This window comes from Oryctolagus cuniculus, chromosome 20 (assembly GCF_051225735.1).
Source record: "Oryctolagus cuniculus isolate XC-2025 breed Fujian yellow rabbit chromosome 20, ASM5122573v1, whole genome shotgun sequence".
NCBI classification, from domain to species: domain Eukaryota; kingdom Metazoa; phylum Chordata; class Mammalia; order Lagomorpha; family Leporidae; genus Oryctolagus; species Oryctolagus cuniculus.
In genome coordinates, this window is record NC_142886.1 from 54,799,784 (window position 1) to 54,826,825 (window position 27,042).

Sequence of the window (27,042 nt, forward strand, 5' to 3'; positions counted from 1 at the left end):
AAGTGTGGGAAGCCGTGAGGCTGGGCTCAGTCAGTTCTCTGATGGGAACACGGGTGTCCCTAGTGGGGACTTTGCCAATTTTGTCGTAGTACCTGCTGCCCACTTTTAAACAGATGAAAGACTGCAAGTGGATTCGTTTAAGGTTAACTATAGTGTGTTTCTTATTCATCCATTGCATTAGTTTAAAACTGTTTCTGGGCTGGCGCCGTGGCTCACTAGGCTAATCCTCCACCTTGTGGCGCAGACACACCGGGTTCTAGTACCGGTTTCTAGGTGCCAGATTCTGTCCCGGTTGCTCCTCTTCCAGGCCAGCTCTCTGTGTGGCCAGGGAGTGCAGTGGAGGATGGCCCAAGTGCTTGGGCCCTGCACCCCATGGGAGACCAGGAGAAGCACCTGGCTCCTGCCATCAGATCAGCGCTGTGTGTCGGCCGCAGTGCACTGGCCGTGGCGGCCCCTGGAGGGTGAACCAACGGCAAAGGAAGACCTTTCTCTCTGTCTGTCTCTCTCTTTCTGTCCACTCTGCCTGTTAAAAAAAAAAAAGAAAGAAAAACTTCGTGAACACAGAACACTGTACATGGTAGTGAGGTGTAGTGTGCTATTGGAATCTGTGTGTTGTAGAAAAGGGCACAGATCAACTCAGTGTCATTCACATTTCTACCTCCTTTCCATCACTCTGTTGGGAGGCCTGGAGACATCAGTTCTAGTTATTCATGGAACCTGTCGTGAGTGGTAGTGAACTGAGTCAGCACACAGTTGTGTCCGCAGAATTATTCCTTCCTGTGAGTGGTGTTTTGGCCCTGGTAGCAGTCTCCCTGTGTCCTCCTCTTCCCTGTGTCTAGGAACCATGACTCTGGGTTCAGCTCAAGCACTGGGTAGAAGTCCCTGTGTCACAATTCACCCCCAGTCCTGGGTTCAGGTAATGCAGCTTTGTTCACAATAGTTCAGTCTACAATAAAGCAAGTGTTCATAGAACAGTGAATGGATTCTTTCACATTAGGACATGGAATATTATTCAGTAGTAAGAAGGAGGTTGTTCTGTCATTATGAAACATGGGTCAACCTGGAGCATAATATGCTAACACAAATAATTGCGGTCCATGTGGACACATAGTATGTGACATTAGTTATATGTGCAGTCCACAAGCTTGAACTCACAGAGGGAGGAAGTGCAATGGTGATCACTGTCTACCATGACCCAAGTGTTTGTCTCCTTCCAGCCCTGTGGGAAACTGGGGGAAGTTCCAGGCTCCTGGTTTCTGGCTGAGCCTTTCCAGCCTTTGTAGCCATTCAGGAAGTGAACCAGTGGACGGATGCTTCACTCTCCATCTGTTGGTCTCTTCTTCTCTTGCGCTAACACTTTCTCTAAAATAAAATAAATAGAAGATTAATTATACATATGATTAAGAGCCTGTTTCCTAATGTTGAATGATCTTAAGCAAGTGAATCCCATTGGAAGAAATCAGTTGTTTAAATGCAGTGACTGACAAGGTGGTGACAGGAGCAGCACTGGAGTGAGCCTGTGGGATTCCTGCCTCCCGTATCAGGATGCTTAGTGCTGTTTCCTGGTTTGGTTCCGGTTTCAGATTCCTGCCTAAGCACACTCTGGGAGGCTGTAGGTGAAGTTCCAAGTACTGCCGTTTGGACACCTGGACAGAATTCCAAGCACCAGGCTGTCACTTGACCCAGCTGAAGCTTTTGTAGACATCTGGAAGTGACCAGGAGTTAGAAGATCACTGTCAGTCTCAGTCTCTTTGCCTTTTTGGAAACATATGTAAATGCACATATCTAAATAAGTGAAATAATATCTATAACTGTTTAAAAAAGATATAAAGGGGCTGGCGCCGTGCCTCACTAGGCTAATCCTCTGCCTTGAGGTGCCAGCACACTGGGTTCTAGTCCCGGTTGAGGCACCGGATTCTGTCCTGGTTGCCCCTCTTCCAGGCCAGCTCTCTGCTGTGGTCAGGAAGTGCAGTGGAGGATGGCCCAAGTGCTTGAGCCCTGCACCCCATGGGAGACCAGGAGAATCACCTGGCTCCTGCCTTTGGATCTGCGCGCTGGCCGTGGCGGCCATTGGAGGGTGAACCAAGGGAAAAAAGGAAGACCTTTCTCTCTGTCTCTCTCACTGTCCACTCTGCCTGTAAAAAAAAAGATATAAAGGCAACATATAAAATGATATATTGGGACCATCATGCATGTCCATATTAGATGCACAATGAGACATCCCATCCTTCCTGTTAGAATGAGTATTATACAATCCAGAGCTGACAAACCATGTGGAGGAAGCTAGAGATGATAACTCTGGTGCAAAATGGAAGTCAGGTAAACAAGTAAGTCTATTATGGAAAATCATCAAAAACTGAGAAATAGAATTTTCAAAAGATCTTCAAAAACCATTTCTGGGTAGAAGGAAAATGAAATCCCAGGGAGGTGTCCAAGTGTACCGCAGTCAATGTGGCAAACACCTCTACTCTTCCATGATAAACTATTGCAGCGTCATTCACAAGAGTTCACACATATAATCCAGTGAAATATTCTTGAAGAAAGAATCAACAATGGAACAAATGGACAAAATTATATTTAACAGGAAGTTTATATGGCAGTACAGATGAGGAAATTCTGTATTTTGGACAACTCGGATGATCCTGGAGAATAATGTCCAAGGATAATGTGTCAGGGTAAGTACACTCTGCTAACCATGCAGGACAAGAAGACAAATAAGATGTGATGCTGGATACATGGGATAAAAGGATGAAGTCACAGAGGCAGGAAGTACAATTGTGAAGACCAACATTTGAGCGAGGGAGGAACAGAGGAGACGCTGTAGTAGGGTCAGAGTTTCAGCCCGACAGGATCCACACACTGAGGGATCTACTGTACAGCATTGTCACAGCAGTGAAGGGAATATTGTGTCTACTGAATTCCAAAAGAGGAGACAACTGACATTCTGCCATGGGAACATGTGGTTTTCTGATGAGCATGTCAATAAGACTGACTTCGTAACTCCACTTAATTTCATACATTCATTATTCAACACATATTATTGTACATCATAAGTCTTTGAGGTGTTATTTATCAAACATTTATGACCAAAAATTATCAAAAATGAAGATTCAACACTCTGAATACTGGTGTTGTGTTTGTCAATGTTTTATGAAGATGATAAATAAAGGCAGTGCACTCAAGGCTTGGCAGCTGGAACCCAGGAGCATGGAACTGCATCACTGTTCCCTCCTTGGTGATGGGGCCTCATAACAGATCCTTTATCTACTGTCTTCCAGGGTGCATTGTCAGTAAAAGTATGGGAAAGTGTGTAAATAGGCTCCATCCAGCACTCTGATATAAAGCCTGGGTGTCCACCTCTCTAAAACTGATCTAAGACTGCAAATGGATTGATGACGCCAGTCAGCATAGACATGGAGTGAAGAGCAGGGATTCTGGACACATGGTCTCTGGGACTGGCTCTTCCTGCAGCTGTGATGCAGCCTCAGGACACTGGTCATCATGCTGGAGCCACAGACACAGCTCCCCGTGATGTGGACTCCCTGTGATGTGGACTCAAGCCCCAGAGTGCACAGCCACTGTGTGTCCCATTTTATGCTCTCCCTGAACCACAGTAGGTGCAGGGGGTCCCACGACACTGGAGCAGAACCAGATCAGCTGGAAGTGCACACCCAACACTTTCCATTCAGTTATGACCTTGACTGCTGATGTCCAGTGTTTTTCCCTCCTGAGTTCATGCAGGGAGCCCCCCAGGAGGGTCCCAGGAGCTAGAGGATGAGGAAGTCCCTGTAGGCTTCCCAGGTGCCTGCAGAAGCTCAGCCTGAGACACAGCTGAGCTGCAAGTACATCCTGAGTGCTGTGACGTTCACACAGGGACCACAGACTGTTCCAGGATTAAAGGGGAAATGGAGATTTGGTATAAAATATATACAAGTGAGTCTGGATCATCCACAGTTTAAAATAAAAGATTGGTTCAGTTCAGCATGCTCACTTGTTTTTGATTTTATTTGTTATTTTTTTGACAGGCAGAGTAAGACAGTGAGAGAGAGAGAGAGAGAGAGAGAGAGACAGAGAGAAAGGTCTTCCTTTTTCCATTGGTTCACCCCCCAAGTGGCCGCTATGGCTGGTGCGTTGTGGCCGGCTCGCTGCTCTATCTGAGGCCAGGGACCAGGTGCTTCCTCCCGGCCTCCCATGCGGGTGGAGGGCCCAAGCACTTGGGTCATCCTCCACTGCACTCCCGGGCACAGCAGAGAGCTGGACTGGAAGAGGAGCAACCAGGACTAGAACCCGGAGTGCCTGCGCCGCAGGTGGAGGGTTACCTAGTGAGCGGCGGCGCCAGCAACACTCACTCGTTTTGACAAGAGAGAGATGACTTAAGTAGTTGAGGTTTAACAGATCAAGGACCCTGCCTCAGCTGCCCCTGGTTCTAAAGGGAAAACTAAAACTGTCCTAAAGTCAGCAGTGCCCTGAGGGTGCTGCCCTGAGTCAGGTTGGAAAAGACTCAAAGGGATCTCAGAGTCCCACATCTCTGATCCTGGTGAGCACAGTCGCTGTCCATGAACCAAATTTGTTCATTTAGGACTCCTTCTTTCACAGCGAACTTTCTCTCCGTCAGTGAAGTTGGCAGGGACAGAATCATAAAAGTAGAATTCTTCCCTCAAAACTCTTACAGGAGAGGAAACCCCAATTCCTTGACAGGAAACCAGGGCTTCATCTCCCTCTGCACCTGTGCAGGACCAGAATCTGCGCTCGGTGCATCTTGTGCGCCCCCTAGTGGTACCGCGCGCCCCTGCAGGGAGGTTTGTGTCTGGGCTCAGCCTGAGGGCCCCTCACTGTGTCTCTCCCACAGAAATAGGTGGCCGTGTCTGCGCCTGTCATACTGGTCATTTGCAGTCACCATGTTCTGGTTGGTGTTTCTGGAGATGGTGAATCGGCTTTTCACCCAGCTCACGTAGTATGCGCTACCACTTCCAGCATAAATGCATCCGACCCACTCCAGCCCCTTCCCTGGAGCCTGGCGGACCCAGCACATGTAGTAGCTGCTACTGATGGTGAATCCAGAGGCTTTGCAGATGAGTGCCAGGGATCTCTCAGGCTGGACCAGGCCTCCCCCGGACTCCTCCAGCGACTGACACTGGACACCTGCAAACACAGAAGACATGGTCAGGAAGCTGTCACTCACCCTCTCTGTGTCTCTCACTCACGTCCTCTCCCAGACTCAGTGCCCCGCGTTCTCCATCATTACCTTTGAGCACAGAGACCAGGAGAAGCCAGCGCAGCCCAGTCTCCCTATTTGCATGTGCTGCCCCTGTATAGCAGGCATGGGTCAGACGCCTCAGACAGGACAGGGCCCAGGACAGACGTGGGTTTCCTGATGGTGTATGTTGCTGCCTATTATAGGATTCAGATCATTTAATTTTTATGTTCTCATTGTTATTTAAACAGTTGAAGGCAATGACCTTATTTCATTTTAATATGTGTGTGCCCTTCATATCGAGTGTTAGCAATACCATGTCTTCATTTAAAATAACCATTGGTTCATTATTATCTATATGAAAGGCTTTGCAACAGTGATAGAGAGAGAAGGTGTGAGAGAAACAGAAATGGAGGGACGGACAGAACAGGTGACACTGGGAGATTTTTGCCTTTGGGTTGAGGTCCCCAAACTCCCAATGGGCAACAACATCCAGGACTCAGTCTTTCTAGCCCTACAGCTGAAAACTGTGTCTGTGTTTCCCACGTCAGTGATAGGGGCTCATTGGCCTGTAGCATCATCTACAGTTTCCCATGATGCATTATCAGGAAAAAGTGTGGGAAGCCATGAGGCTGGGCTCAATCAGGTCTCTGATGGGAACATGGGTGTCCCTAGTGGAGACTTAGCCAATTTTGTCCTAGTGCCTCCTGCCCACTTTTAAACAGATGAAAGACTGCAAGTGGTTTCCTTTAGGATAACTACGTTTTGTTCCCTTATTCATTCATTGCCTTAGTTTCAAACTGTTCCTGAACACAGAACACTGTACATGGTAGTGGGGTGTAGTGTGCTATTGGAATCTGTGTGTTGCAGAAATGGGCACAGATCAACTCAGTGTCATGCACATTTCCACCTCCTTTCCATCACTCTGTATTTGGAGGCCTGGAAGCCTCAGTTTTAGTTATTCATGCAACCTGTCGTGGGTTCTAGTGACCGAGTCGGCCCACTGTTGTGTGGAGCAGAGTTATTCCTTCCTGTGAGTGGTGCTTTGTGCTCTGGTATCAGCCGCCCTGTGTTCCCCCCTCTTCCCTGTGTCTAGTAACCATGACTCTGAGTTCAGCTCAAGCACTGGGTATGAAGTCACTGTGTCACAATTCACCCACAGTCCTGGGTTCAGGTTGCAGCTTTGTTCACAGTAGTTCAGTCTACAATTAAGCAAGTGCGTATGAAACAGTGAATGGATAATGTTATATTTGATCTGGAATATTACTCAGTATTACGAAGGAGGTTGTTCTGTCATTAGGAAATCATGGGTCAGCCTGGAACACAATATGCTAACAGATATAATCCCGGTACATGTGGGCACACGGTATGTGACATTAGTTGTATATGCCATCCACAGGCTTGAACTCACAGAGGTAGGAAGTGCAATGGAGATCACTGTCTACCATGACCCAAGTGTTTGCCCCCTTCCAGCTCTGTGGGAAACTGGGGCAAGTTCCAGGGTCCTGGTTTCTGGCTGAGCCATCCCAGCCTTTGCAGCCATTCAGGAAGGAAACCTGTGGAAGGAAGATTCTCTCTCCATCTGTTGGTCTCTTCCTGTCTTGCTATGACACTGCGTTTCAAATTAAATAAATGGATACTTAAAATAAACTCCTGCTGCCCATATGTGAGGCCTTGATTGACTTCTGGGGTTGGATTTTGCCTGGCTGAGTCCCTACTGTTGCAGGCATTTTGGGTGACAAACCAGTGGATGGAAGTGCGCTCACTCTCTCTCTTTGTCTGTTACACTCTGCCTACCTCTTTATGTGTAATGTGAATCAATAGTGGAACAGACCCTTTCTTCCATCATCTCATATCCAAGGAAGAGATTTCCCTAGCCTGTGTCTGTCCTGCTCATTTTCTACAAGAATCTCCCGATAGAGATGGGCTTCACCAGGGAGTTTTCCTGGATGCACCACTGATTACGTGGTGTGGAAGTAGTGGTGATGGAATCCCCCAAGAGCTGATCTCTACGAGGAAGCCCTCTTCCTGTCAGGAATCCATGTCTCCCCTGCTGCATGGGAACGGCGTTATAGAACCAAGAAAAGGAACAGAACAGAGAGCCACACACTAGCAACTCCTCTACTACCACCTGAAACAAAGACTCACTTGTGTCTCCAGAATTAGATGGAGCCACTCAGAAATAGTCATTTCTACATCAGCTGAGTGAATTGCTTCAGGGTCTGTAAGAATCCTACATGAGAGAACAATTGCATTTTTGCGGGAGACATGTTGTAAACACATGGGGTTGATTCAGTTATCCTGGTGAAGAGCAGAAAATTTGTTCATTCCTGATGATGATAAAGTTGAGAGTTGAAGGACAATTTTGCTTCCACAGAAGGAGGAGCACAGCTAGGAACAGGTGCGGGCAGTCCCTGGAGGAAGGAGTCGGGGTCTCTGGACACACAGTCTCTGGGGCAGGCCCTTCATGCAGCAGGGATGCAGCTCCAGGGTTGGATCATTGGTGGGCTCACAGGGACACAGTCCAGAACCACCTGGACTCTAGTGCAGACGTCACTGGGCTGTCCCACCTGCTGGTCTCCCTGAGATGGAGACAAGGCCAGCAGAGTGTGGGGAACAAGACCTCTCCACACCCAGTGTTTTCCATGAGTCTGACCCCTTGCACTACCAACGGCCACCTCTGCTTGCAAATGAGAGCAGGTCCGGGGATCCCAGGAGACGTGAGTGAGGAAGAGCAAGCAGGAGTTCTAGGAGCCACAGCCTGAGCCACCCCTGAGCTGCAGGTTAATCCCTGACCTGGGGTTTGGGGCACGTGGACCTCAACCTGTGAGTTCAGGGTGAAGAAGTGAAAGGGAGACGAGGGCACAGCTGTAGAGAATGGACACGGGAGCCCCAGGGACCAGGACCATGGGTCAGCTCACCCCTCAGGGCCCAGCTGTGCAGGAGGGGAGGGCATGGATGTGAAACACTGCAGCATCCATAGCCCCTGACCGGCTCTACACTGCCCCTGGGCTCTCAGCAGGGTCCCACATGACGTCAACAGAGAATTCCACGGACAGCTCTTCCGTGACTCGGGCTGGAAAAGGCTCCCCGGGTGCCCAGAGCTTAGTCAGGTCTCAGATGCCGGGGCCCCAGAGTTGTCATTCATTCCTCCAAAAAGACTCCATTTTCTTCTTGTGACGTCTTCCCGCGATACCAAAACTTCTGCTCGGTGATCGGTGTTAGGGACAGAATCATCCATGCAGAACTGGAACATAAGAAATAGTTACAGGACCACAAACCCCAATTTCCTCAGGAGGACCAGGGATTCACCTCCCACTGCATCTGGGAATGGGTCTGAGTCTGCTCAGTGCGTCTTGTGCGCCCCCTGGTGGAGCCGCGCGCCCCTGCAGGGAGGTTTGTGTCTGGGCTCAGCCTGAGGGCCCTCACTGTGTCTCTTGCACAGTTATAGAGGGACGTGTCCGCGGCTGTCAGACTGCTCATTTGCAGATCCAGCATGCTCTCGACGTTGTTTCTGGAGACGGTGAATCGGCCATTTACCCTGCTCGCATACCATGTGCTACCACCATTAGCATTAATTTCTCCATTCCACTCCAGCCCCTTCCCAGGAGCCTGGCGGACCCAGCACATCCAGTAGCTACTGAGGGTGAATCCAGAGGCTTTGCAGGAGAGTTTCAGGCTTGACCAGGCCTCCCCCGGACTCCACCAGCTACTGACACTGGACACCTGCAAACACAGACGTCCTGGTCAGGAAGCTGTCACTCACACTCTCTGTGTGTCTCACTCACGTCCTCTCCCAGACTCAGTGCCCCGCGTTCTCCATCATTACCTTTGAGCACAGAGACCAGGAGAAGCCAGTGCAGCCCAGTCTCCATGGTGAGCGTCTGTGTTGAGTGCGATCACTGAGTGGACACCTGGGAGTGCTGGGGCTGGAGCTCCTGTGCCAGAGCTGCAGGGTGAGGGCTGGGCAGGTTTTCATGGGCAGAGGGAGGCCCTATCTGCATGTGCTGCCCCTATATAGCAGGCATGGGGTCAGACGCCTCAGACAGGACAGGGCCTGGGGCAGACGTGGGTGTCCTGGGGGTGAGGGTGATGGGTATAATAGGATTCAGATCATATGACTTTTTACATTATCATTGTTTTTTAACAGTTGAAACAAATACCTTGTTTCATTTTAATTCAATGTGTACCCTTAATATCCAGTGTTAGCAATATCATTTCCTTCGATTTTTAAATAACCATTGGTTCATTATCATCTATATCAAAGACATTGGAATAGTGATAAAGAGAGAAGGGGTGACAGAGACAGAAATGTATAGACAGACAGAAGAGGTGACAATGGGAGATCTGCCTTTTGATTGACAGCCCCTGACATCCCAAATGCCTATAACATCTAGGACTCAGCCTTTCTAAACCCTGGAACAGAAAACAGCGTCTGTGTTTCCCACTTTGGTGGTAGGGGCTCATTCACGTGTGTGTCATCTACAGTTTCCCATGATGCATCATGAGGGAAAAGTGTGGGAAGCCGTGAGGCTGGGCTCAGTCAGTTCTCTGATGGGAACATGGGTGACCCTAGTGGGGACTTAGCCAATTTGGTCCTAATGCCTGCCACCCATATTTAAACAGATGAAGGACTGCAAGTGGATTCGTTTAAGGTTAATTATGATTTGCTTCTTTATTCGTCCATTGCCTTAGTTTCAAACTGTTCCTGAACACAGAACACTGTACATGGTAGTGGGGTGTAGTGTGCTATTGGAATCTGTGTATTGCAGAAATGGGCACAGATCAACTCAGTGCCATTCACATTTCCACCTCCTTTCCATCACTCTGAGTAGGGAGGCCTGGAGGCCACCATTCTAGTTATTTGTGGAACATGATCTGGGTTCTAGTGAACTGAGGCAGCCCACAGTTTTGTGGGCAGAATTATTCCTTCCTGTGAGTGGTGCTTTGTGCCCTGGTATCAGCCGTCCTGTGTTCCCCCTCTTCCCTGTTCTGTAACCATGAGGTCAAGCACTGGGTAGAAGTCACTGTGTCACAATTCAGCTGCATTCCTGAGTTCAGGTTACAGCTGTGTTCACAATAGTTCAGTCTACAATTAAGCGAAATGTGCATAGAACAGTGAATGGATTCTTTCACATTAGGACATGGAATATTATTCAGTAGTAAGAAGGAGGTCATTCTGTCACTAGGAGATCGTGGTTCAGGCTGCACCATAATATGCTAAAATAATCCAGGTACATGTGGACACATAGTATGTGACATTCGTTGTATTTGCAGTCCACAAGCTTGAACTCACAGAGGGAGGAAGTGCAATGGAGATCACTGTCTACCATGACCCAAGTGTTTGTCCCCTTCCAGCTCTGGGGGAAGCTGGGGGAAGTTCCAGGCTGCTTGTTTCTGGCTCAGCCATCCCAGCCTTTGCAGCCATTCACGAAGTGAACCAGTGGACGGAAGCTTCTGTCTCCATCTGTTGGTCTCTTCCTCTCTTGCTATAACACTGTCTCTACAATAAAATAGATACTTAAAATAAATTGAAGATTAATTATACATATGATTAAGAGCCTAGATCCAAATGTTGAATGATCTCAAGCAACTGAATCCCAAGGGAAGGAATCAATTGTTTAAATGCAGTGACTGACAAGGTGGTGACAGGAGCAGCACTGGAGTTAGCATGTGATTCCTACTCCCGCATCAAGATGCTGAATGTTGTGTCCTAGCTTGGGTCCAGTTTCAGATACCTGCCAGTGTGCACTCTGGGATGCACTATGAGAAGTCTGAATTAATCCCATGTGTGAGACCTGGACTGAATTCCATGTACCTGGCTATGATCTGACCCAACTCAGCTTTTATGGGCATCTGGGAAATGATCCAGGATTCACTAGATCACTGTTGTCAGTCTCTGTCTCTTTTTCTTTTTGGACAAATACACAAATACAAGTTTTAAAGAGGTAAAAGTATATCTGTAATTTTTTGAAGAATGTATATAAAGGCAAACATACAAAATGCTTTAAATCTGGGATCATCATGCGTGTACATATTGTAGAAACAATGAGATATCCCATCCCTTTGTTGGACTAAGTATTATCAGACATAGCAGAGCTGACAAATGATGTACAGGAAGAGGGAGATGATAACCCTGGTAAAGGCTGGAGTCAGGTAAATTAGGAAAACTTTCATGGAAAACATCAGAAGCTGAGAAATAGAATTATCACAGGATCCTCAAACACCATTCCTGGGTAGAAGGAATATAAAATCCCAGGGAGGAGACCACGTGGTGTGCAGTCACTATGGCAAACAGCTCTGCAGTCCCATGTTCAAATAAAGCAGCGTCATTCTCAAGAGTTCACACATATAATCCAGTAAAATTAGCATTGAAGAAGGAATGGATAATGGACAAATGGACAGAGTTATATTTTAACAGGAAGTTCATAAGGAGATTTAATGAGATGATAAATAAAGGTCACTGTATTCAAGGCTTGGCACCTGGAACCCAGGAGCATGGAACTGCATCAGTGTTCCCACCTTGGTGATGGGGCCTCATAACACATCCATCATCTACTCTCTTCCAGGGTGCATTGTCAGTACAAGTATGGGAAAGCGTGTAAATGGGCTCCATCCAGCACTGTGATATGCAGCATGGATGTCTCCCTATATAATACTGAGGAAAGATGCCAAATGGATCGATGACCCAGTCAGCATAGACATAGAGTGAAGAGCAGGGACTCTGGACACATGGTCTCTGGGACTGGCTCTTCCTGCAGCTGTGATTCAGCCTCAGGACACTGGTCATCATGCTGGAGCCACAGACACAGCTCCTCATGATGTGGACTCCAGCCTCAGAGTTCACAGCCACTGTGTGTCCCACTTTCTGCTCTCCCTGAAGCACAGCAGGTGCAGGGTGTCCCTGACACTGGAGCAGAACCAGATCAGCTGGAAGTGCACACCAAACACTTTCCATTCAGTGATGACCTTGACTGCTGATGTCCAGTGCATTTCCCCTCTGAGTTCATGCAGGGAGCCCCCCAGGAGGGTCCCAGGAGCTAGAGGATGAGGAAGTCCCTGTAGGCTTCCCAGGTGCCTGCAGAAGCTCAGCCTGAGACACAGCTGAGCAGCAGTACATTCCTGAGTGCTGTGACGTTCACACAGGGACCACAGACTGTTCCAGGATTAAAGGGGAAATGGAGACTGGGAATAAGGTCTGTGGAAAGGGAGTGTTTATCGCCCACAGTGTAAAATGAAAGGTTGGTTCAGTTCAGCACACTCGCTCGTTTTGACAGTGAAGAGTTAAAATTGTATATGTGCAAGTGTAAAAAGTTAAGCTTAAGCTTACAGGTTTAAACCTTCCTGGTAAAGCTGTAAAAATAAGACAGAGTGAAGTAGCACCTTGACAGTAGGGACTCCATTTTGGAGCACTTGAGACTCCATTCTGGGAAAGCACCCCCCCACCGTGAGACTCTGGTTTGCAACCATGATCTCAAATAGTCGGACAATAGCAGTGCACTACATCACCCTTGGCAGAGCACAAAAACCCCCTAGCATGATTGCTCAAGCTTGAAAGTAGAAAGGCTGCACCTGGGTTACCTGGGCTAATAATAAAATTGTGATTTGTCTGTGTCTTGCATTAATGTCAAGTCCTAATTGCTAATTGTAATATTGTAACTGGTATTGTCAAGATTAAGATAAATATTAATTTCACTTAGGTTTTAGGTTATGTTGACCCCAGTAACCATATACTCTCTTTTGATTTTATGTACTCTCTTTTGATTTTAGCAACTGTGTATAGCAACCGTGCATAGCAACCATGTATTCCCCCCTTCCCGGTTTTGCAGTTTTTGCCTTTATAAACCCTAACCTTTGGTTATTCGGAGCTGCTCTGTTCATGTATGATCAGACAGCCCCAGCATGCTGGATAATCAATAAATCTTTAACCCTTTGCTGGTTGCATGAGAGAAAAGTCTCCTGGAGTCATTCCTCAGGCGGTGGGCTTTTTCAGACTGTAACAACAAGAGAGAGATACTTAAATCGCAGATTTTTAAACCCAAACCCTGGCTCAGCTATCGCTGGATAGAAAGGGAAATGTAAAATTGTCCTAAAGTTGGCAGTGCCCTGAGAGCGTTGTCCTGTCAGACTGGACAACACTCACGAGATCCCCAGATCCTCCCACATCTCTGATCCTGGTGATCCTGGAGACCACTGAGCCTGGATTCGTTCATTTAGGACTTCTCCTGTCACATCAAACTTCTCCACGTCAGAGAATCAGTAGCAGGGTCAGAATCATAAAAGAAGAATTCTTCCCTCAAAACTGTTATGGGAGAGGAAACCCCAATTCCCTGACAGGAAACCAGGGCTTCATCTCACTCTGCACCTGTGCATGACCAGAATCTGCGCACAGTGAGTCTTGTGCGCCCCCTGGTGGAGACGCGCGCCCCTGCAGGGAGGTTTCTGTCTGGGCTCAGTTGTCTTGCACAGTAATACAGGGTCGTGTCGCAGCTGTCAGACTGTTCATTTGCAGAGACACCGTGTTCTGGTTGTTCTCTCTGGAGATGGAGAATCGGCCATTCACCCAGCTCGCGTAGTATGTGCTACCATCACCAGTATAAATGCATCCGATCCACTCCAGCCCCTTCCCTGGAGCCTGGCGGACCCAGCATATCCAGTAGCTGCTACTGATGGTGAATCCAGAGGCTTTGCAGAAGAGTTTCAGAGATTCCCCAGGCGTGACCAGGCCTCCCCCGGACTCCACCAGCTGCTCCTGACACTGGACACCTGCAAACACAGATGTCCTGGTCAGGAAGCTGCCACTCATACTCTCTGTGTCTCTCACTCACATCACTCCAGACTCAGTGCCCCGTGTTCTCCATCATTACCTTTGAGCACAGCGACCAGGAGAAGCCAGCACAGCCCAGTCTCCATGGTGATCGTCTGTGTTGAGTGTGATCACTGAGTGGACACCTGGGAGTCCTGGGGCTGGAGCTCCTGTGCCAGAGCTGCAGGGTGAGGGCTGGGCAGGTTTTCATGGGCAGAGGGAGCCCTATTTGCATGTGCTGCCCCTATATAGCAGGCATAGGGTCAGATGCCTCAGACAGGACAGGGCCCAGTGCAGATGTGGTGTCCTGGGGGTGTAGGGTGATGGCTATGATAGGATTCAGATCATATGAATTTTTTTTTTCTCGTTGTTGTTTTACCAGTTGTAGGCAATGACTTCATTTCATTACAATATGTGTGTGCCCTTAATATCCAGTGTTAGCAATATCGGGTCCTGCATTTAAAAATAACCTTTGCTTCATTATTAACTATGATAATGACATTGGAACAGTGGCAAAGAGAGAATTGGTGAGGGAAACAGAAATGTAGAGATGGACAGTGAGTTGACAATGGGAGATTTTTGCCTTTGGATTGAAAGCTCCACAATACCAAATGCCTACAACATCTAGGAGCAGGTCGTCCTAAATCCTAGAACAAAAAACTGGGTCTGCGTTTCCTACGTCAGTGGTAAGAGCTCATTCGCTTGTAGCGTCAGGTACAGTTTCCCAAGATTCTTTATCTTCAAAGTGTGGGAAGCCGTGTGGCTGTGCTGAAGCAGCACTCTTATGGGAGCAGGTGTGTCTGTGATGGGGACTTAGCCAATTGTGTCCTAATTCCTGCTGTCCACTTTTTTTTGACAGGCAGAGTGGACAGTGAGAGAGACAGAGAGAAAGGTCTTCCTTTGCCGTTGGTTCACCCTCCAATGGCCGCCGCGGCCGGCGCGCTGCGGCCGGCGCACCGCGCTGATCCGATGGCAGGAGCCAGGAGCCAGGTGCTTTTCCTGGTCTCCCATGGAGTGCAGGGCCCAAGCACCTGGGCCATCCTCCACTGCACTCCCTGGCCACAGCAGAGAGCTGGCCTGGAAGAGGGGCAACCGGGACAGAATCCGGCGCCCCAACTGGGACTAGAACCCGGTGTGCCGGCGCCGCTAGGCAGAGGATTAGCCTAGTGAGCCGCATCGCCGGCCCCTGCTGTCTACTTTTACAGATGAAAGAGTACAAGGGGATTCACTTAAGGTTAATTATTTTTTTTGAAAAATTGTGGTTTTATACCATGTGATTTTTCTCATTTTTATAAAAATTAATTTAATTTCTTTAAAATCAGAGATACACAAGAAAGAAGGAGAGGCAGTGAGAGAGAGAGAGAGAGAGAGAGAAGTCCTCCATCCACGGGCTCCCTCTCCAATTGGTAACAATTGTCGGAGCTGCACTGATCTGAATTTAGGAGCCAGTTGCCTGCACTGGGTCTCCCTTGGATTACGGGAACTGAAGATGGAAGCCATCTTCTACTGCCTACCAAGGCCACAGCAGAGAGCTGGATTGGAAATGGAACAGCCAGGACTCCAACTGGCGTCCATATGGGATGTCAGCACTGAAGGCAGAGGCTTTACTCACTACACCACAGCACCAGCCCTGATGATCTTAATTATATGTGGAATCCCCAATCGTGAGCTCACAGAGGCAGGAAGTACAATGCAGATACTGAGTCTGGGAGAAGAGAAGAAAAGGGACCACATTCCTGCAAGCACAGAGAGTTTTCAGTGACCAGAGAGGCACATCGAGAGATCTACTGCACAGCACGGGGACAATAGTTATGAAGCTTTATTGTGTTCTTTCCAGTTCCTGCAGGAGTAGGCATTTGTCATTCGATCACAAAAGAATGGTGGTTTTGCTAGGGAAGGACTTGTGAGTTCGTCTGACTCTAGAATTCCTGATGAAATAAATCCACATCAACACCTTTCCTTATACCTCACATATAGATTCAGGTACTATTTGTCAGTTTAACATTTATGAAACCTATTTTGAAGGGACAATTCTCTGTTGACTTGTCTTGCGTCTGTCTGTGGTTTTATTCTAAGAAGAAAATTACGTGGTGTTGCAATCATTGCTGGTACTAATGCAGTCACGAGGGCTGTGAGTTCATCGGCACGTGAGAGGTTATCTGTCGTGTCCGGCTGGCACAACTGCCCCACCACTGCCCTCTCGAATTCCTCCCCTCCCATGTGTGAAGCTGAGTCATTTTAGAGGAGCCCCTGTCTTCACTCAGATCACGTCCATGGAAACCTCTCTCTGTGCTGTTTACTTCACCCACAATCTCCCTGTGTCCAACTGGTTTCACAAGCCGTTTCTTCATGGACCTACCAAGGCCCACCTGCCAACTCCTTGAAAACACAGTCATCAGAGACCCCAGTCATGCTTGCCCAGACAGGACCACCCTCTTCTCACCATGGTGCAGTCCTGCCATTTGTCACCCTGGGGACACAGCGTCTTATACAACTGACAGCCCCTCAGCACCTGGTGGGAGACTCTGTCTTGGTGTAAACACAAATGGAATATGTTTCTGTCAGTTATAATTTGAGTGAATTCTCTTGGTAGGGTAATTTCTTGTGACTGTATATATCTGACAAATTAAATTTCACATTTCCTAGTACTGTAGATATGAGGTGTTCTCACATAACAATGGAATTCACTGTGTCAGATGGTGGATTGTGTCAATGAATTCTCTTGGCAAATGCATGAAAACTGTCCCCAGCTAAATAGAAACAATTTCTCTTTGTCAATCTTCTCTCAGAAAAGGCAGAGATGTGTCAACTGTTTTAATTTAGTAGGAATTTTTGTGTCTCTGGATTTAGATGGGAGTCACTCAGAACACACATTGCTGCATGAGGTGAGTGACTGGCTGCAGTTTCTGTAAGACTGTTCATGGCAGATCAATTGCAGTTTAGCAGAAAATATCCTGTAATACACAAGGGATCACTGCACTGGGCATTTCTGGCTGCAGGAACTTGGTTTCCCCTTGAGGAGTATGAACTTGACAGAAGAGGAGTTATTTTCTCTTGGAAAGGATGAAGTACTGATGAGGACAGCCAGGGGGAGCCAGGGAGGGAGGAGCGGGGACTCTGGACAGATGGTCCAGGGCTGGCTCATCACGCAGCACTGATTCAGCTCACCAGGTGGGTCAGCGTGTGGCAGCTCCTGGCAGCCAGATCCCAGGGATGGGGACTCTGGCCCCGGAGTCAGGGCCCTGGACTGTCCCCCGCTGCTCACCCTGAAACACCGCAGTGTAGGCGATTCCACCACACTGGAGCAGAAACAGAACCTGTAAGTCCACTCCACACACTTTCCAAACAGATTCGTCCTTGAATACAAATGTCCACCTGTGCTTCCCATGGGTTCATGCAATGAGGTCATCTGAAATGTTTCAGGAAACTGAGTGCGGAATTTCATGGTGTTGGGGAAACTTGAATGCAACTGAAAATAATTCATCCTGCTGTCATCTCACACCAGTATCCCTAAAAGAGTGAACAGGATGAAACTCTTAAAGGAAAGACCCGAGACTGTAAAGTTCTAGAGGAAAACACAGGACAAAAGCAAGTTCCCATTGGTTTGGGCAATGATCGTTTGATAATCTCCAAAGTACAGGCAACCAAGATACATAGACAAAGGATAATGGATCCAACTACAGATTCTGAGTAACAAAGAGAAAGATTGAAGAACCAGGAGTCGCCCGCAGATGGGGAGAAAGTATTTTCAGATCATAGCCGAGTGGGCCAACTTGTGGCATGCATCACTCAGGAGCATGGGTTCAGATTCTGCTTGCTGTACTTAAATCCACCTCCCTGCTGGGATCCAGACCTGGGAACTCTGTCAACGATGACTCAAGTGTGTGTCCCCTTCAAGCCATGTGGGAAACTGGAGAAAGTTCCAGGCTCTTGGCATTAGGCTTGCCCAACCTCACCTTTGCTGCCATATAGGAAGTGAACCAGTGGATGGAAGATTCTCTCTCCATCTGTTGGTCTCTTCCTCTCTTGCTATAACACTGACTTTCAAATAAAAAATAGGTTTTTTTAAACATTGAAAGATTAGTTATACATATGACTAGGAGCCTATTTCCAAATGTTGAATGATCTCAAGCAACTGAATCCCAAGGGAAGAAATCAGTTGTTTATATGCAGTGATGATAAGGTGGAGACAGGAGCAGCACTGGAGTGAGCCTGTGGGATTCCTGCCTCCCATGTCAGGACGCTTAGTGCTGTGTCCTAGTTTGGTTCCAGTGTCAGATTCCTGCCTAAGCCCCTCTGGGAAGCCGTGGGTGATGTTCCAAGTACTCCCCCGTGGAGCCCTGGTCAGAATTCCAAACACCAGGCTGTTGCCTCACCCAGCTGAAGCTTTTGTAGCCATTGGGGAAGTGACCCAGGAGTTAGAAGATCACTGTCAGTCTCAGTCTCTTTTTTTTATGGAAAATATGTAAATACAAATTTTAAAATAAATGAAATAGTATCTTCAAATTTTCAAAGTGCATATGTAAAGGCAAACATCATGCATGTCCATGTTAGAAGCACAGTGAGACATGCCATTCCTCCTGTTAGAATTAGTATTATCAGTGATATCAGACCTACAAGCCTCATGAAGGAGGAGAGAGAGAGAGATGTCAACCTTGGTCCAAGGCTGGAGCCAGGTAAATAGGAAAAAACATTATGGAAAAGCATGAAAAACTGGGAAATAGAATTATCACAAGATCTTCAAACAGCATTGCCTATTAGAAGGAATATGAAATCCCAGGGAGGGGTCCACCGATCCGCAGTCACTGTGGCAAATACCTCTGCAGTTCCACGTTGAGTTAATGCAGGGTCATTCACAAGAGTTCACGCAATAATCCAGTGAAATTTTCATTGAATAAGGAAATCAATAATTGAGGAAATGAAAAAGTTGTATTTTAACAAGAAGTTTATATGGCAGTAAAGTGGAGGGAATTTTGTATTTTGGACAACTTGGATCATCCTGGAGAATAATGTCCAAGGATAATAGGTCAGGATAAGTATACTCTGCTGACCATCCTTACAAGAAGACAAATAATACGTGATGCTAGTTACGTGGGATAAAAAGGATGAACTCACAGAGGCAGGATACAATGGTGAAGACCAAAGTCTGAGTGAGGGCGGAACAGAGGAGATGCTGGAGCAAGGTCAGAGTTTCAGTCTGACAGATCCACACTTTGAATGATCTGTATAGCATGGTGACAGCAGTTAAGAGAATATTGTGTCCACAGAATTACAAGCAGGAGAAAAATGATACTATACCTGGAAACAAGTGGGATTGTGATGAGTATGTCAATAAGAATGACTTCATAATTCCATTAATACACATTCATTTTTTCAACAGATATAATTGTACCTCTTATGTCCATAATCAAATATTATTTATCAAACATTTATGAAAATCAAAAGAGAAAAATGTGCAAATATGAAGATTCAGATCTCTGAATACTGGTGTTGTGTTTGCCAATGTTTTATGGAGATGATAAATAAAGGCAGTGCACTCAAGGCTTGGCAGCTGGAACCCAGGAGCATGGAACTGCATCAGTGTTCCCACCTTGGTGATGGGGCCTCATAACACATCCATCATCTACTGTCTTCCAGGTTTATTATTCATTACAAGTGTGGGAAATTTTGTAAATAGATTCAGTGCAGCAATTTGATATGAAGCCTGGGTGTCTCTACTACTTTAAAATTGATGAAAAATTACAATGGGTTATTGATGACATCAGCATAACTACTGGGTGAAGAGCAGGGACTCTGGGCAAATGGTCGCTGGGACTGGCTCTTCCTGCAGCTGTGGTTGAGCCTCAGGACAATGGTCACCATACTGGAGCCACAGACACAGCTCCCTGTGATGTGGACTCCAGTGCCAAAGTGCACAGCCACTGTGTGTCCCACTTTCTGCACTCCCTCAACCACAGCAGGTGCAGAAGGTCCCACAACACTGGAGCAGAACCAGATCAGCTGGAACGGCACACCCAACACTTTCCATTCAGTGATGACCTTGACTGCTGATGTCCAGTGCATTTCCCTCCTGAGTTCAGGCAGGGAGCCCCACAGGAGGGTCCCAGAACCTAGAGGATGAGGAAGTCCCTGTAGGCTTCCCAGGTGCCTGCAGAAGCTCAGCCTGAGACACAGCTGAGCTGCAAGTACATTCCTGAGTGCTGTGACGTTCACACAGGGACCACAGACTGTTTCAGGATTAAAGGGAAATAGAAATCGAACATAAAGTCTATCGAAAGTGAGTGTGGATCACCCACATGTAGAGTCAAAGGTTGGTTCAGTTCAACACACTTGCTCTTTTTGACAGGCGAGAGATACTTAAATAGCTGATTTATAAAGACCAAGAACCCTGCTTCAGCTGTCCCTGGTCGAAAGGGAAAACTAAAATTGTCCTAAAGTCGGCAGTGCCCTGAGAGCGTTGTCCTGTCAGACTGGACAACACTCACGTTGTACCCAGATAGACCCTCATCTCTGATCCTGGAGACCACTGAACATGAATTGGTTCATATAGGACTTCTCCTGTCACATCAAACTTCTCTATGTCAGGAATTCAGTAGCAGGGACAGAATCATAAAAGAAGAATTCTTCCCTTAAAACTGTTACAGGAGAGGAAACCCCAATTCCCTGACAGGAAACCAGGGCTTCATCTCCCTCTGCGCCTGTGCAGGACCAGAATCTGGGCTCAGTGAGTCTTGTGCGCCCCCTGGTGGAGCCGCGCGTCCCTGCAGGGAGGTTTGTGTCTGGGCTCAGCCTAAGGGCCCCTCACTGTGTCTCTCCCACAGAAATAGGAGGCCGTGTCCGAGGCTGTCAGACTGGTCATTTTCAGATCCACCGTGGTCGTGGTTCTGGAGATGGTGAATCGGCCATTCACCCAGCTCGCGTAGTATGCGCTACCACCAGTATAAATGAATCCGATGTATTCCAGCCCCTCCCCTGGAGCCTGGCGGACCCAGAGCATTGCATAGCTACTGAGGGAGAATCCAGAGACTGTGCATGTGAGTGTCAGGGATCCCCAGGCAGGACTTGGCCTGCCCAGGATTCCTCCAGCTGTTCCTGACACTGGAACCTGCAAACACAGACATCCTGGTCAGGGCACTGTCACTCACACTCTCTGTGTGTCTCACTCACGTCCTCTCCCAGACTCAGTGCCCCGCGTTCCCCATCATTACCTTTGAGCACAGCGACCAGGAGAAGCCAGCGCAGCCCAGTCTCCATGGTGAGTGTCTGTGTTGAGTGCGATCACTGAGTGGACACCTGGGAGTGCTGGGGCTGGAGCTCCTGTGCCAGAGCTGCAGGGTGAGGGCTGGGCAGGTTTTCATGGGCAGAGGGAGGCCCTATTTGCACGTGCTGCCCCTATATAGCAGGCATGGGTTCAGACACCTCAGACAGGACTGTGCCCAGACTGATGAGGGTGTCCCGAGGCAGTCTGTCAGTGTACACTTATGGGATGAGTGATGAATTGTGTGCTCTCATTGCACACTGAACCCTGTCTTGGTTATTTTATGTGAGTGGACCTACAACATGTATTCATGGGTTCCCTTAGGTCTTGGTCCATTCAACATTACAGGAGAAATCATCAGTACAGTGTGGATGTGTCCCCAGCTCCAGTGTGGTAAGAGGAATCCCAGCACCTTGATCTGTGCCCCTCACCACAGGACTCAGCTCTGCCCCAGTCCACACTCAGCACTCACAGGGGCTTCCTGGTGAGGTCTGCAGAACTCCCTGCCAGCAGCAGAACAAGGAGCACTTTTGCTGGATTCCATTTTGGCAGAGAGATGCACAGGGGACCAGGTTCCACGCAAGTGCATCTGAGTGTGGTGTTCCACGTGCCAGTGTCTGTCTGTCTGTCTGCTCTTCACAATTTCTCTGCTGGTAAATTTTGCTTCCATGGGCAATGCTGTTGAGCTGTGATAGATACAGAGGCAGCCCCACATGTTGAAAGTGTGTGGTGAGTGCGACTCAGCTGTGCCTCTCTCACTCCTCATCACACCTACGCAAGAGCAAATATCACATCCCACGGTGCTGCCCACTGCCCCTGTGTCACCCTGCCCCGGCCCACCTCCTCCAGTCACTTTAAGTCCTGAGCCCCTTTGGGTTCCTTCACAACAGATTCATCCAGTTCAGCCCTGTGCAACATGCAGGTTTTGTGTCAGAAGTCGGTGGACCTGAGTTTTCGGGTTCTGTGGGGGCCAAGTGAATGCGTTTTTCTTATTTTTTAACTAAAATATCTGAAAATCTTGAAAGAATGAAACTGAGAGTAAAGCAGAGTAAGAAAATGATATTTTGCACAAATATGCAGCACATTAGTCTTAACTGTGTCATCACATTTCATGGAAATAATAAATTGAAAGTTGTGCTCTTTAAGATGCGCACATCCCCCAGGGAAGTGCCAGGGTCTCATATGTGGCTCTGGCTCCCAGTACCAGATTCCTGCTCCTGCAGCCCCAGGACCCAGAAGTTTATGGGAGGATTTTTGGTCCCTGTCACTCTAGTGGATGCACCTGATTGTTGTCCTGAGACCAGGCTAGGCTGGGAAGCAGACCTGGCCACAGCAACATTTGGGAAAGTGCAGTGTCGGAACATCTCCCTTTCTCTCATCCTCCCCTCTGATTCATGTGTGATAACTCAAATTTAAAACTTAAGTTATTGAAGGGTCTTTTTTTTGGACAGGTAGAGTTAGAGAGAGAGAGAGAGAGAGAGAGAGAGAGAGGTCTTCCTTCCGTTGGTTTATCCCCCAAATGGCCGCCTCCACTTGTGGGCCATGGCCGGCGCGCTGTGCCAATTCGAAGCCGGAAGCCAGGTGCTTCTTCCTGGTCTCCCATGAGGGTGCAGGGCCCAAGCACTTGGGCCATCCTCCTCTGCCTTCCTGGGCCACAGCAGAGAGCTGGACTGGAAGAGGAGCAACCGGGACAGAATCTGGCACAATAACTGGGACAAGAACCCGGAGTGCCGGTGCCGCAGATGGAGGATTAGCCTAGTGAGCCGCGGCACCATCCTGAAGGATCTTTCTAAGGGTCGTATTCCCTTCAATGCAGGCAGCAACCCTCATGGCCTTGTCCCCTCCCTAGAGCCCCTGTCAATGGGATCACTGGTTGGTGAGGTCCCCACATGCATGATGGGAGGCTCCGTGCATCAAGTATGGAGGGTAAGTTCCACCTAACATGCAGCCTTCAGCTGCTCAGTTGGAGCGACCACACACACACACCAAGCAGTGCTGGTTCTGCTCACGGCTCTGCAGGAACAGCATCCTCAGCCTCAATACCCCAGACCCTGCTCCTCTGTGTCCACTGAGTAGGAAAGTGATTCACCTGCAGGAGGAAACCATCATGACCAATGTCCTAGTGGGATCCTGTAGAAAATGTTAGTGAGCAGAATCCACCCCAGACACTGTGCCAGCACTGATCCCCAAGACACAGAAGTCTGCATCCTCAGGGGATGGCTCCACCCCAAAGCTGAGGACTGGGGAGGAGAAGCATGACATGTGGGGAAGTGACAGTCGGGGACAGGGTGCAGCAGCAGGAGGGAGAGGACCTGGTGGAGGGGTGGGCTCTGCTCTGCAGGAGGGTAAGGGCAGGTGGAAGGGCCACACTGCTGGGACCCAGTGCCTGCAGGAGAACACTGAGTCAGGAGGTCTGATCAGGTGTCCTTGCCCCAGGCAACTCCCACACTGACCACCACTGAGTAAAACTAGCACAGGTGCCTGGGAGATGTGGAATGACATCGTCTCTGGGGAGTGCATCCAGTGACGACTCCCACCATGAGTGGATTCAACGTCAGGGCCTCATGGAGGAAGCTGAGGTCTCCAGTGCCCCTACAGAACCACACGGAATGCTGGGAGCAGCCTGTGGGGGTGGATGTGTTTTCTCCTCACAGCATCAGTGCTGAGCATGGCCCCAACGTAACAGCACTGGAGGGGATGCACGGTCTGGATGTTTACAGAAATAGATTGTTCACTTCTGGGGAATCTGCTATGGAGGAGATCACAGTAGATCTCCTGGGTCCCCAGCTTCAGCACAGAGCACAGTGCTGCTAGAGTCAGCCCTGGTCTCGTCTGATGTCCTGTGTGGGGATGGGGTCCCTCCCATCCCTGTTCACAATATTAAGATGCCTAATGGCACAACATTCTCACTGTCTGATCCTGGACTTCCAGCCTCTACAGCTGTGAGCTCAAGAAACCTTTTTGCTCCATACACCGCCCTATGGGGTATTGCATGATGGATGGCTTTGCCCTGATGGCTAGTGATCCAGAACCTTGTTTCATGTGTCTGTTGGCCATTTGGACTTCCTCTTTTGAAAAATGTCTGAGTTCTTGGCCCTTCTCTTAACCCAGTTGTTTTTGTTTTTTTGGGATTTCTTAATCTCTTTGTAGATTCTGGTTATTAATCCCTATCAGTGGCATAGCTTCAAATATTTTGCACATTCTCTCAGATACCTCTCAATTACCTGGGTGTTTCTTTTGCCATACAGAGACTTCTCAAGTTGATATAATCCCATTTATTAATTTTGTCTTTGACTGCCTATTTCTCAGGTCTTTTCCAAGAATTCTTTTCCTGTGCCAGTGTCTTGCAGGGTTTCCTAAATGTTCTCTAATAACTGGGTGGTGTATGGTCATAGATTAAATCTTTAATCTATCTTGCATGGATTTTCATGTAAGGTGTAAGATAGGGCTCTTGCTTCCTACTTCCATAATACATAATAATTTAAAAAGTGAAAAGGAATCTGAAGATTACCTGTAAATTGGAATGACGTAGTCATGTATTTGAGGGAATGACCTTGTTAAAATAGTCAAGCTACAATGTGATTTGCAGATTCAATGCATTTCCTGTGAAACAGCCTGACATTCTTCACAGGACCAGGAAGGAACTTCAAGAATTATCATGAAAAAACAGGGTTCATGATGGCTGAATGGTCTTGAGGAAAAATAGCAAAGCAGGAGGCGTCATCACATCTGAGCTGAAATCAGGCCTGGTGCTGGGATAACATAGACACCCAGAGCCCTGGGACAGAACAGAACCTAGAAATAAGGAGCACATTCTGAGAATGTGAGTTCTGAGAATGCACGGTGAAAAAGCACAGGATGGGGATGGGTTTCCTGTCATTGCCTGGGGTTGGGGACACTTGAATGCACCTGAAAATAATTCAATTATGTGGTCATCTCACACCAGATTAGAACAGAGTGAACTTGAGGAATGCCTTACAGGCAAGAGCCGAGACTGTAAAGTTCTAGAAGAAAACACTGGACAAAAGCAAGCTGACATTGATTTGGGAATGGTATTTTGATAATCTCCAATGTACAGGCAACCAAGCAAAAATAGGCAAAAGATAATGGACCCAACTACAGAGCTCCTGTGTAACAAAGGGAGTGATTGAAGAACCAAAGACAACCACAGATGGGGAGAAAGCATTTTCAGGTCACACATGGGTTGTCCAACATTTGGCCCCACAGGTTAAGCTGCCATCCCTATGCAGCATCACTCAGCAGCATGGGTTCAGACCCTGCTTGCTGCACTTCAAATCCAGCTCCCTGCTCATGGACCAGGGAACTCTGTCAACGATGACTCAAGTGTGTGTCCCCTTCAAGCCTCGTGGGAAACTGGAGGAAGTTCCAGGCTCCTGGCTACAGTCTTGCCCTTCCCCAGCCTTTGCAGTCATTCAGGGAGGAAACCAGTGGATGGAAGCTTCTCTCTCCCTCTGTTTGTCTCTTCCTCTCTTGCCATAACACTGCTTTTCAAATAAAATAGATATTTAAAAGAAACGGAAGATAACTGTACATATGAATAGGAGCCTATTTACTAATGTTGAATGAACTCAAGCAACTGAATCCCAAGGGAAGAAATCAATTATTCAAATGCAGTGACTGACAGGGTGGTGACAGGAGCGGCCTTGAAGGTATCACATGGGATTCCTGCTCCTGTATGGATGCTTAGGATTGGGTCCTAGTTTGGGTCCAATTTTAGATTCCTGCCAATGTGCACTCTGAGGGGCAGTGCGAGAATCTGATTAATCCCATGTGTGAGACCTGGACTGAATTCCATGCACCTGGCTATGATCTGACCCAACTCCTCTTTTATGGCATCTGGGAAGTTACCCAGGATTCAGTAGACCACTGTCTGTCAGTCTCTGTTGCTTTTTCTTTTTGGACAAATACACAAATACAAGTTTTAAAGAGGTAAAAGTATATCTGTAATTTTTAAAATAAAATATATAAAGGCAAACGTATAAAAGTGCTTTATATGGGATCATCATGCATGTGCATGTTGGAGAAACAATGAGATACCCCATCCCTTTGTTAGACTGAGTATCACCAGACATACCAGAGCTGACACATGTTGTGCAGGAAGAGAGAGAAGATAACCTGGTAAATGCTGGAGTCAGGTAAATTAGGAAAGCTTTCATGGAAAACATCAGAAGCTGAGAAACAGAATTATCACAGGATCCTCCAACACCATTCCTGGTAGAAGGAATATGAAATCCCAGGGAGGAAACCACGGGATCCACAGTCACTATGGCAAACAGCTCTGCAGTCCCATGTTCAATTAAAGCAGCCTCATTCTCGAGAGTTCGCACATATAATCCAGTGAAATTAGCCTTGAGGAAGGATGGATAATGGACAAATGGACAGAGTTATATTTTACCATGAAGTTTATAAGGCAGTAAAGAGGAAGAAATTCTGATGTCTTGGATAACTTGGATAATGCTGAGAATAATGTCTAAGGATAATGTGTCAGTAAATGTACAGTATACCATCTAGTCCAAGAAGACAGATAATATGTGATGCTAGTTACATGGGATAAAAGGATGAACTCACGGAGACATAATACAATTGTGAAGACCAAAGTCTGAGTGTGGGGGTAACAGAGGAGACGGTGGAGCAAGGTCAGAGTTTCAGTCCCACAGGATCCACACACTGAGGGATCTACTGTACAGCATGGTGACAGAGGTTAAGAGAATATTGTGTCTACAGAATTCCAACACAGGAAACTGACATTCAACCATGGGAACA

General features: G+C 47.7%; 2 pseudogenes across 1 annotated transcript in view; both read right to left on the reverse strand.

Moving 5' to 3' along the window:
- LOC127489185 (immunoglobulin heavy variable 3-23 pseudogene) overlaps window positions 1-21,332 on the reverse strand; it is a 40,867-nt pseudogene extending 19,535 nt beyond the window's left edge. The window contains exon 1 of the transcript XR_016226678.1: window positions 21,209-21,332. The product of XR_016226678.1 is annotated as an immunoglobulin heavy variable 3-23 pseudogene (transcript). The remainder of the gene's footprint in view (window positions 1-21,208) is intronic.
- A 3,649-nt stretch (window positions 21,333-24,981) lies between these two features.
- Window positions 24,982-27,042, reverse strand: part of LOC149120240 (Ig heavy chain V-A1 region BS-5 pseudogene) — a 198,278-nt pseudogene continuing 196,217 nt past the window's right edge.